This window comes from Homarus americanus, unplaced genomic scaffold, assembly GCF_018991925.1.
Source record: "Homarus americanus isolate GMGI-L3 unplaced genomic scaffold, GMGI_Hamer_2.0 scaffold57980, whole genome shotgun sequence".
Classification (NCBI taxonomy): Eukaryota; Metazoa; Arthropoda; class Malacostraca; order Decapoda; family Nephropidae; genus Homarus; species Homarus americanus.
The window spans coordinates 3,214,184-3,226,375 of NW_024716703.1; positions in this window are offsets into that span (position 1 = coordinate 3,214,184).

The following is a 12,192-nucleotide window of genomic DNA, read 5'->3' on the forward strand; positions in this document are numbered from 1 at the left end:
ACCTATCTACCTACCCACACTCACCTACCCACCCACACACCCCACGTACCTAGCTAGCCAGCCATCTAGCCAGCCAGGCGCTAACAATTAAGGCAACCAGGCGCTAACAATTAAAGCCAGGGTGTGGTCGGTGGCTGGCCTGGTTAGCATGCAGCCAACGCTACGCCAATTAAGGTCACATCAAGTCGACGAGCTGCACCATCCCGGAAGGGCCTTTTTGAACTTGTTATTACGAATGACGCGTTCAACATATTAATTAACCCCGGCATGGGACTTTGTAGCCCCGCGCTGCCTCTCTCTTTGACCACAGCTGAAAGAGACCTTGGGGGAGTCGAGGGTGTTGGCAGAGCGACCCTGTGGTGCAAAGGGTGATCTCCCTGCATGTTTATGTTGCTTTTAATCTGGTTGTTGTTGTGAGTGTGGTTATTGGTGTGGTGGTGGTGTGGTTGATGATGATTATGATGATGATGATGATGATGATGATGATGATGATGATGATGATGATTAAGGGGGTTGTTGGAGATGTGGTTGAGGAGCTTTTGTTATTATGGTTACTTGTGGTTTAGAGGCTGTTGTGGTAAATAAGTGTTGTTAGGTATGATGAGTTATCGTTTTTGTGGTTGAAGTAGTGATGGTGTTGTGGTGATGGTGTTGTAATGATGGTGTTGTGATGATGGTAGTGGTGGTGGTGTTATAGTAATGTGATAATAGTGGTGTTGTGATGATGGTGTCGGTTATAGTGATGTGGTCATGGTATTATAGTGTTGTGGTTAAAGTGTATAGTGATGTGGTGATTGTGGTGTCGTAGTGATGGTGTTATAGTGACACACACTCTGTCCTATGGTACCTAACGTGGTCTACAGGTATATAATTCACAAGGGGGTTAAGACACTACAGGTACCGACGTTTCTATACCTGGCGCTGTATTGGCATCCTACAGGTGATGAGAGTTGGAGGGGGGAGGAGGTTCTTAGTTTTTTTCACTAATATTATTTTTTCTCTGCTTCATTCTACACAATTCTTTATTTATTCTTCTTGTTTTTTTACATTTTCTCAACATTTTACATTTTTTCAACATATCCAGCCCATTCCACCATTAGGGAGACCGCGGCCGCCCTTCCATCTCGTGGGTCGTCTTAACAGGTTGTAACCCCAGGACTTTCTGTAGTCATTAATTACGCAGACTACGTCATGCGTCGGAGAATACGCTCCTGGGTGGGTGTGTGGCTCTTGTGGGTGCGGGTACGGGCGATGTGGGTTGGGCGTGGGGGGTGGGATAGGCGTAGTCGAGTGGGAGGGCAGGCAGGGTGGGCGTGGAGGGGCGTAAAGGTAGGCATAGTCGAGTGGGTGGGCGTGAGGGTGGGCCGTAGGCAGGTGGGTGGGCGTAGGGGTCAGGTGGGTGGGCGTAGGGGTGGGCGGGTGGGCAGAGAGAGAGAGAGAGAGAGAGAGAGAGAGAGAGAAGAGATTTTAATTAATTAAATATACAAAAAACCACCATGACTCTACTTCAGTTTTCAATATACAATCTGAGAAAAAAAAAGAGAGAAATATATCCTGGTTTTCGACTACTACCATAAGCGAAGACGTTGATAAGATATGCTCATAAGTGTTCCTAAGACGACTGAATTAAGATGTGCTCAAACATCTCGGGTGTTCAGATTTACATTAATAAATAATACACAAAAAAACAAGAAAATAAACAAATGAGAACTTACTTATATTCATTTTTGTTTTATTTATTTCAAATTTATATCAGCATCAGATACCCCAATAAGTTTTCATTTTTCTTCCCCGTGATAAAGACTCACTGTAGTGAAGGATAACCCAAACGTCGGGTAACTCATTTTATCCATCATAAACGTGAAGCTCAAAAACAAAACAGTGAAAAGCAGAATTACATGATATGCATGGAAGTTACCGACAAACAGAATCATATACACACACACACACACACACACACACACACAATCCTAAATACCCACAAACTCAACTGGGGAAACAATAAACAGCTTTGTGTTGCAACAACAACAATGCGTTGCGGGCCATGCAAGAGCAACAATGGCGCGCGTCCACGTCCATGTCAGAAATGTTTGAACCCCCGTGTTCCCTCACTGCCAAATACGACAGAGTGACTTGTGTACAGCTTTATGCTTCAATCAGTCACCCGCAGTTGACGTTGGCACATTAGTATGACGCCGGAGTACCGTGTGGACAAGGAGAGGCACTTTAATTGCCTCCCCACCACCGGGTAAACTCCCCGGACCTTGGAATAATCCCAACAGGTGCATCTAGCCCTAAGCTGGTCTGACGGATTAATTAGCCCTGGTGAGTCTTACCTGCTTGAACCATCCCTGGTGTGACGTTTTAGATGCTGGTGATGGCGTGGCTTTCACATTTCTTCATGTTTAACTAAATAAAAATATCGTCTTCAGTCACCTCGTATATTACAGACCAACGATGAAGCCAATGTTCTATCTCACAAGTCATCCTGGGTAGAAGGCTACAGTGAACGGCCCTCTGGTGAACTTTTCCTGTCAGGGCCTGTTGAATGCTTATGTTGTTATTATTTTTTTTTAACAATGAGCTGCGTTGGTAACTGGAAAGCAGGTCAACTTAGCGTCTGGTGTCCACCACTGTCAACATGATGGAGATGTTAACTCCCCAGCAAATTACAAAATTCCTTTATGAAGACAGGCTCTCCAGCGAAGCATAAAACGAATTCCCAAAAGGACAGTTAACAGCCGATCTCTTAAGCATTTCTTCCTTTGGTCATCAAGTTGTGAATACCTAGAAACACTTAGAACGATCCTCACCATCTTGGTCTTTACCTTTACCATTGTGATCTGAAGTTTGTACCGATTACACCAGCATTCATCACCATCACTGATAATGTATATGAAGGAGTCTGACTTCTGTAACACCAACAACTCCTCCGTCCTACAGAACTACAAAAACTCGCAATATTCAAAACGTTTTACATCATCTCATCTCATAGCACTTGGCAATGTTTATGAGCGTTGTGTTTCTCGGCAGTCTGTACAACCCACATCCGTCTAGGCTGGTGTGTGTGTGCCTCGGGGAAGGATATATACTGGGTCTTCTATTACCGGATATCACCTTCGAAGATCTCTTAAACCTCACCCCTGGAGACCCATGTTTACGATGAACGTACATTACCCTCCCCCTTACACCAGAGGACCTCCCTACTGTACACACCATCCATCACCCTCTCGCATCTCCATCATCCCGAGGCACACTGTTACTTACTATACCGAGAAAAACCACATGATGACAGTCACCAGGTAAGTGTTTGAACCGTAAAGGATTTAGACTGGTGATGTGATGATGACAGTCACCAGGTAGCTCGACACACCAAGCTGGATAAGATTGCTGGCGTGTGTGTGCCAGTCACCAGTTAACTCGGAGCTGTAAACCGCAGACTGACCTGGTGACGCAAGGATGGTGAGGGTGGTTATGGTCATGCTGGCAGTCTCGGAATATAATGTGACTTAGGGTACAAAACAGCTACAGCACTGAGGAGACGCTGGAAGTTGTACTTGTCGTGTACACATCCTACCTGCCGTGTACACACCTACCTGCCATGTACACAGCTGACACGCACAAGGAATAAAAAATCTGCCCTTCTCCATGTACGTCAAGACCAGCTCTTGTCACATCTTGTGGACTGTATGACAAACCGTAATAGTTCTTACAAACACATGATAGCATGTGCGGTGGCCGAGTGAATACATCTATCGCCTCCTGTCCTAAGAGTCTCTGGTTCGCATCTAAGGTAAACCCAATTCACCGAGCTATAAATGGGAACCTGACTTTATAGTTGGGAAAAGTGAAGACAGTCGAATTCACACAGAATCACAAAGGCATCAACTCACACCAACACAGATACGAAAACAATAACACATGCGTCTTATTCTCGAGGGTTGATGCAATAATTAGGTAGACACAAGGAGGGGTAAAAGAGGGGTGATGGAGAGGTAACGGAGGGGTAAAGGAGGAGTGACGAAGGAGTGATGGAGGGGTGACGGAGGAGCAGGGGTGAACAGAGGGGTCACGGAGGTGCAGGAGGAACGTAAGGGATGATGAGACAGGCGACCTCTCTTTCCACAACACAACACACAAACAGACCTAAACTACCTTACCTAACCTAACCTAACCTAATTCAACCAAACCCAGACCTAAAAAACTACCTAACCTAACCTAATCCCTCCATTTTCTATCCCCCCAATCTCCGTCCTCTTCTCTAACCCCTATCTCTCCTCCATGACCCCCCTCCCCTGATCCTCTTCCCCTCCCCTTGTCTCTCTTCTCCTCCTCCCCTCCCCACCAGTACAAAGGAAGAGAGGAGGAAGAGAGAAAGAGCGATAAATCAGGCAATTATCCAATATCTCCCATGTCCAGGCGTGAGTCAGCACCACACCAACACACATGATGGTTAGGGCGATAGTCGACGGCGTCTTTGGCTAACCTCAATTTATCGCCAGACCCTCGACACACCACAGGACTACCACCATTCTTCAGAGCTCCAGAATATCAAGGTATCTTACTTTAAATTTCGACTGTAAATGGAGATGTCAGAACGGCATCCAAGTGGCTCAGTCGAACCTCTGACCAAATGTTGTGTTCTCCAAGCGTTGATATTCTTGTTATTTCTTATCTTATTCGACGCATCAGATTCTGGAGTCTCAAAAAACTCGTAAGTTAAATTTCTACCCTAACTGGGAAATGTAAGAACATACCAATATATAACTACCCAAGTACAGCCTCAAAATGGATTCTCAAAGGATAATAAGTTAATTGTTTACCCTTATACAGATGTGAGAACTGAAGCATATCAAATATAAAATCATAAGTTATAAATTCCAGAGAACTTACAACCATTTCCTAGAGTCACAGAATCTGAAGGCAACGTACGACAAATTCCTACCTTAACTGGAGACATGTAAGAGGGAATTTAACTCCAGCTATGACACAAATATGGATTCTCAGAGGACCATTAACTAAATATCCCCCCCATGACGGGAGAGGTACGAGAATATTTAACCCAAAAGATCGTAAGGTAAATATTGTCACCCTAGCTCAGTCACTTAAGATGAAACACAATGACAATGGTTAATGGTAGCTCTGAGTTTATTCTGTAACTGGATATATTAGTCGATGGGAGGAGGAGGTGAAGGGGTGGGGAGGGTGAAGAGGTGGGGAGGGGGAAGGGGGTGGGGAGGGGGTGAAGGTGGGAGGGTGAAAGGTGGGGAGGTGGGGGTGAGGAGGGTGAAGGGGGGAGGGGTGAAGGGGTGGGGAGGGGTGAAGAGGTGGGGGGGGGTGAAGGGGGTGGGAGGGGGGTAAGAGGTGGGGAGGGTGGAAGGGTGAGGAGGGGGAAGGGGTGAGGAGGGTGAAGAGGTGGGGAGGGAGGTGAGAAGGGCTGAAGAGGGGGTGTAAGAGGTAGGGGAGGGTGAAGGGGTGGGGAGGGGGTGAAGAGGTGGGGATGAGGGTGAAAGGGTGGGGAGGGGGTGAAGAGGTGGGAGGGAGGTGAAGAGGTGGGGAGGAGGGTGAAGGGCTGAAGAGGGGGTAAGAGGTGGGGAGGGGTGAAGGGGTGGGGAGGGGGTGAAGAGGTGGGGAGGGGTGAAGAGGTGGGGAGGGGTGAAGAGGTGGGGAGGAGGGTGAAGGGCTGAAAGAGGGGTGAAGAGGTGGGGAGGGGGTGAAGAGGTGGGAGGGGGGTGAAGGGGGGGGGAGGGTGAAGAGGTGGGGATGAGGTGAAAGGGTGGGAGGGAGTGAAGAGGTGGGGAGGGTGAAGAGGTGGGGAGGGGGGTGAAGGGGTGGGGAGGGGTGAAGAGGTGTGGGAGGAGGGTGAAGGGCTGAAGAGGGGGGTGAAGAGGTAGGGAGGGGTGAAGAAGAGGTGGGAAGGTGGTGAAGAAGGGGTGGGGAGGGGTGAAGAGGTGGGGTGGGGGGTGAAGAGGTGGGGGAGGGTGGAAGGGGTGGGGAGGGTGAAGAGGTGGGGAGGAGGTGAAAGGGTTGGGGAGGGGGGTGAAGAGGTGGGGAGGGTGAAGGGTGGGAGGGGGTGACGGGGTAGGGAGGGGGTGAAAGAGTGGGGAAGGTTGATGGGATAGGGTAGGGTGAAGGGGTGAGGGAGAAATGGGGAATGGGGAAGGGAGGATGATGAAGGAAATGAGAGAAAGGGGAGGCGGAGAATGGAGAAGAAAGGGAAGGAAGGTCGGGAAGGAAAGGGAAGAAGGTAGGGTGAAAGGGAGAGGGAAGTGGAGGAAGGGGGTAGGGGGAGGAAGGAAAAGAAGGCAGGGAGGAAGAAGGGAAGACGTGCAGGGGTGGAGGGAAGAAGGAGGAAGGAAAGAGAAGGAGGGGGAGGGAGGGGGAGGGGAAGAGTGAAGGGGTGGGGGGTAAGTGAAAACAGGGAATGGAGGACAGGAAGGGGAAGGAGTTGAAATTGGAATGAGAAAGAGGAAAGGGAGGAGGGGGAAGTGGGAGGAGGAGATGGGAGAAGGAGAGGTTAAGTTAGGAAGTAAGATGAAGTAGGAAGAAAGAAGAGGGAGGGAAGAGGAGGAGGAGGAGAAGGAAGCATGGGGAGAGTACAAGAAGGAGTGGGATGCGAGAAGAGGATAGGAGAAGGGGAAATGGAAGGGAGGAAAGGGTCTTAATACACCGAAATACATTAAAACGACAATAACAACGCCAAGAATCTGGTTCCAAGGCCCCTGATTGGTCGCGCACGAACAGCCGGCACGTGATTGGTGGGTTTTAGCCCCTTTGCTTAGGGTTTCTTGCCTTATTTCTCGAAGGTTTCAGTTGAATATTCTCTCTCTTTATTAGACAGTTGAATAAAATTTTCACGAAAGCACAAACTATCTGAAGGGAGAAATTGATGGGTCAAATAGGGCGTGGTTGTCTACTTGGAAGAGAAACAGACTGTCTAAATTTACAATGGATTGCCAGAGTGCTCGTGCGTGTTAGAAAAATAGGTAAAAATAGGGATGTTGGAGTCTGATGTTGGGTGTGGTTCGCCTAAAATGGTAAGGAGGAATAGGTGTGTTCAGGTGAGATGGAGTTGTCCAATTAAAGATAAAATGGGTAATTTAAGTAGGACATGGGTTATCAAGTTGAAGGTGAAATAGGTGTATTACAATGGGGTGTGGCTGTCTAGTTAAGAGATTTAATGGGTGATTGAAATAGTGTGGGGTATCTACTTAGAGGAGAAATAGACATATACGACCTATTTTGAGGGAGAATCTTATCTAGAATAGGTCTACTCCTCTCGTTATCATAGGCATCTTAGTTTTATGGGGTAGTTTAGTCCGTAATGGAGACTTTTAATTGGTTATGTTGCGGTACTGTTGTGATGGGATGAATTATTATTAATATTTATTTATTATCATTATCATCGAGGGATTTTAGTTGAGTTTATAAATATACTTTTACATTATAATTCCCTGTGTGTGTGTGTGTGTGTGTGTGTGTGTGTGTGTGTGTGTGTGTGTGCGCCACAGATCAGTGGTTAAGCCTTTGTGTTCTCAATCACTGAAATAATCAAAGTGTTTCCCATCCAAAAGGAGAGTCGAACAGCTGGACAGTGACGTCATGGAGCAAAAACACACCCCTTGTTGGCTGCAGTTATCAGTGAGTCAACTAAGACGTCACCGATGAGTCCTGCTGATTGGTCAGGGGTTATCAAACGGGGCAACACTGATGACGACGACCACGATGACGACAATGAAAGATATATCACTTTCGAAAGACCACTATGCGATCTGATATAAGCTTTGACCGCTCGATAACCGTAACCAGTTATCTTGGGCAACGATCATCAGTTATCTTAAGATAGGTGAGAGAGAAGAAGCTATTGTTTTAGAGACTTAACTAACAATAGGATAATGTATCGGAACTATTCACCATGGGTTTCTGTTATCGTCCGTCAGTCCCACGATAACCATCCCACGTTACATGCAGGCTATCGTCAAGCACCGGAGTTATGAAGAGATAACTCAAGTGAGATATCAATATGAAATAATCAAGAAAATGAGACTAAGGAATTAAAATGAAAGAAAAAGGAAGGAGAAGGAGACGGAGAAGAAGGAGGAGGAGGAGGAGGAAGAGGAGAAGGAAGAAAGGAAGGGAAGAAAAAAGACGAAGAAGAACAACAACAGCAATATCAACAACAAGAGGTGGAACAAGGAGATAGAGAGAATGGGTAAGACGTGAAGTGGAAAATGAAAAACATAAAAAGCAATAAGGAGGAAGAGAAGAAGAAAGGGGTGGAGGAAGAAAGAGAAAAGTGATGATTAATTTAAAGAAAAGGAAATACGAATAAAAGAGAGAGATGAAGAGAAATCAAGAATATAACGAAAAATACAAGAAACAGAATAACAAAGATAAAGATGCAACAGTAAAATAAGGAATTAAATAAAGGGTCAAGAGAATAAAACGATAAATAGAGGAGAGAGAGAGAGAGAGAGAGAGAGAGAGAGAGAGAGAGAGAGAGAGAGAGAGAGAGATAATAATAATCTTGGGTGTGGCACAGGTAAAGATAACAGTAATAAGCACAACAACAAAAACAACTATTATAATGAACCAGGTCACACTTCAGACCTAAAACAATAAGGGCATCAGCCTGAATACCCAATTAACATACACTATTCATCTTTGTACCAAAAATAAATATACATAAAAAAAAATATATATATATATATATATAAACAAGAGAAAGAGTACTACAAACACTAAATTACAAATATTATTTTAATTCAACCTTTTTCAAAAATTTTTAAAATATATATAAAAATAAAATCCCAAAAGGAGTAATTTACAAAAACTACTTTTTTTACACAACCTTCCAAAAACTTTCTAAATTACTAATGTTTACACAAAAAATCCACAAAAAGAATAATTTACAAACACCATAACATCACAAACATAATCTAAGGCAGAACTATGATGGAAGAAAAGTCTTTTTTATGAAGAAACAAAAGACAGACTGGTGGTGGTGGTGACGTCATAGACACGCTAATAACCATTCCCTGGTAATTACTGCTGTCCGTGTCAGCCTTTTGTGTTCTAATGAGAGTGGTGTAAAGACGGCCACCAACGCTGCCTGTTTAGGTACCAACCATGCCCCTCACGTAGTTTGTCTTGTTTGTCTACTCCTCATTCCACAAGCTAGCCAGATATCTCACCTATTTATACCTAAGACCCTCCTAATTACCCCCATGAGATATTTCGTTTTAATTAAACCTGGGTGGTAAGAGATAAATAAACCCGCGGTGTGAAGGATGGTGCTGTAGGTGGTGGAGGAGGAGAAGGTAGTAGGTGAGAAGGGAGAAGGTAGTTATGTGAGAAGGTGGATGAAGTGGTGGAGAAGAAGATAAGACCAGGATTTTCCGTGATTCATACATCTGTTATCCCTGCCTCTTTGTTCTTCTCTCTCAAAAGCTCAACACAAATAACGGAGACACATGTTTCGACCCACCATCCATGTGTCTGCGAGGTATTGCAGGACGCCTCACACCTCCTTCAATGAGTTAAATGGGATAGATTAATTATACGTATGTCATATTTTAACAATGTGGGTGTGGGCAAGGGGTAATGGCGGTGTGTGTGTGTGTAGGTATGGGGATGCAGAGTGTGTAGGTATGGGGATGTGTGTGTGTGTGTGTGTAGACGGTGGGTGGCGGTATGGGTATGGGCGGTGTGTGTGTGTGTGTGTGGGTGTATGCTCGTTCAGGGAGTGTTTCGCCAAAGTAATAACAAAAATGGCGATATCCGGTCCACACTGACCTTCATGAATTTTTAAGGGAGAAAATGTAATGGGCAGAGGTAAACGATGTTCACCTGGTAGTATTTACAGTGGACGATGGCCAGGATGGAGGATGCTGAGGGAGGTTGTGAGGGCGAAGGAGGATGAAGGGGAGGGAGGATGGAGGGGAGGAAGGATGGAGGGAGGGAGGTTGGAGGAGAGGAAGGATGGAGGGGAGGGAGGTTGGAGGAAAGGAGGTTGGAAGGAGGGGAGGATGGAGGGAGGGAGGATGGAGGGAGGAGGATGAAGGGGAGGGAGGATGAAGGGGAGGGAGGATGGAGGGGAGGAAGGATGGAGGAGGAAGGATGGAGGGAGAAGGTTGAAGGGGAGGAAGGATGGAGGGGAGGGAGGTTGAGGGAGGAAATGGAGGGAGGAAGGATGGAGGGGAGGGAGGATGAAGGGGAGGGAGATGAAGGGGAGGGAGGATGAAAGGGAGGGAGGATGGAGGGGAGGAAGGATGGAGGGGAGGGAGGTTGGAGGGGAGGAAGGATGGAGGGAGGGAGGTTGGAGGAGAGGAAGGATGGAGAGGAAGGGAGGTTGGAGAGAGGAAGGATGGAGGGGAGGGAGGTTGAGGAAAGGAGGTTGGAAGGGAGGAGGATGGAGGGGAGGGAGGATGGAGGGGAGGAGGATGGAGGGGAGGAGGTTGGAGGGGAGGGAGGATGGAGAGGAAGGAGGTTGGAGGAGGGAGGATGAAGGGGAGGGGAGGATGAAGGGGAGGGAGGATGAAGGGGAGGAGGATGAAGGGGAAGGAGGATGGAGGGGAGGAAGGATGGAGGGGAGGGAGGTTGGAGGGGAGAAGGATGGAGGGGAGGAGGTTGGAGGAGGAAGGATGGAGGGGAGGGGAAGGATGGAGGGAGGGGGAGGGAGAAGGGAGGGAGGATGAAGGAGGGGAGATAAGGGGAGGGGAGGATGAAGGGGAGGGAGGATGGGGGAGGGAGGTTGGGGAGGAAGGATGGGAGGGGAGGGAGGTGAGGGGAGGGAGATGTGGAGGGGAGGGAAGATGAAGGAGAGGAGGATGGAGGGAGGAAGGATGGAGGGGAGGAGGATGGAGGAGGAAGGATGGAGGGGAGGGAGGAGAGGAGGGAGGGGAAGGAGGGGAGGAAGATGGAGGGGAGGAGATGATGAGGGAGGAAGGATGGAGGGGAGGAGGTTGGAGGGAGGAAGGATGGAGGGAAGGGAGGTTGAGGAGGAAGGTGGAGGGGAGGGAGATGAGGGGAGGGAGGTTGGAGGAGGGAAGATGGAGGAGAGAGATGGAGGGGAGGAAGGAGAGGGAGGAGGCTGGAGGGGAGGAAGGATGGAGGAAGGAGGTTGAGGAGGAAGGATGGAGGGGAGGAGGATGGGGGGAGGAAGGATGGAGGGGAGGGAGGATGGGAGGGGAAGGATGGAGGGGAGGGAGGATGGAGGGGAGGGAGGAGAGGGAAGATGAGTGGAGAGAGAGGATGGAGGGGAAGAAGGATGAGGGGAGGGGAGGATGTGGGAGGGGGAGGAAGGATGGAGGAGGGGAGGATGGGAGGGAGAAGGATGGGAGGGAAGGGAGGTGAGGGGAGGGAGGCTGGGGAGGAAGGATGGAGGGGAGGAGGAGGAGGGAGGAAGGATGGAGGGAGGGAGGATGGAGGAGGAGGCTGGAGGGGAGGAAGATGAGGGAGGGAGGTTGGAGGGAGGAAGATGGAGGGAGGAGGATGGAGGGGGAGGAGGATGGAGGAGGGAGGATGAAGGGGAGGAGGATGAGGGAAGAAGGATGGAGGGGAGGAGGTTGGAGGAGGAAGGATGGAGAAGGGAGGTGGAGGGGAGAAGGGATGAAGGGAGGAGATGGAGGGGTGGGGAGGTTGGAGGGAGAAGGAGGAGGAGGAGGTTGGAGGAGGAAGGATGGAGGGAGGGAGGTGGGGGGGGAGGAAGATGGAGGGGAGGAGAGAGGGAGGAAGGGAGGAGGAAGAGGAGGAGAGAGAGGATGGAGGGGAAGAAGGATGAGGGAGGAGGTTGAGGAGGAAGGATGAAGGAGGTTGAGGGAGAAGATGGAGGAGGTTGGAGGAAGGATGGGAGGAGGAGGAAGATGAGGGGAGGAGATGGAGGAGGAAGGGGAGGAAGATGGAGGGAGGAGTGGAGGGGAGGAAGGATGGAGGGGAAGGAGGAAGGAGAGGAAGGATGGGGGAAGGGAGGTTGGAGGAGGAAGGATGGAGGGAAGGGAGGTTGAGGAGGAAGGATGGAGGAAGGGAGGTTGGAGGGGAGGGGAAGGATGGGAGGGAAGGGAGGTTGGAGGAGGAAGGATGGAGGGAAGGGAGGTTGGGAGGAAGGATGGAGGGAAGGGAGGTGGAGGAGGAGGGTTGAGGGGAGGAAGGATGAGGAGGTGTGGGGAGGACGGATGGAGGGAGGTGGGGAGG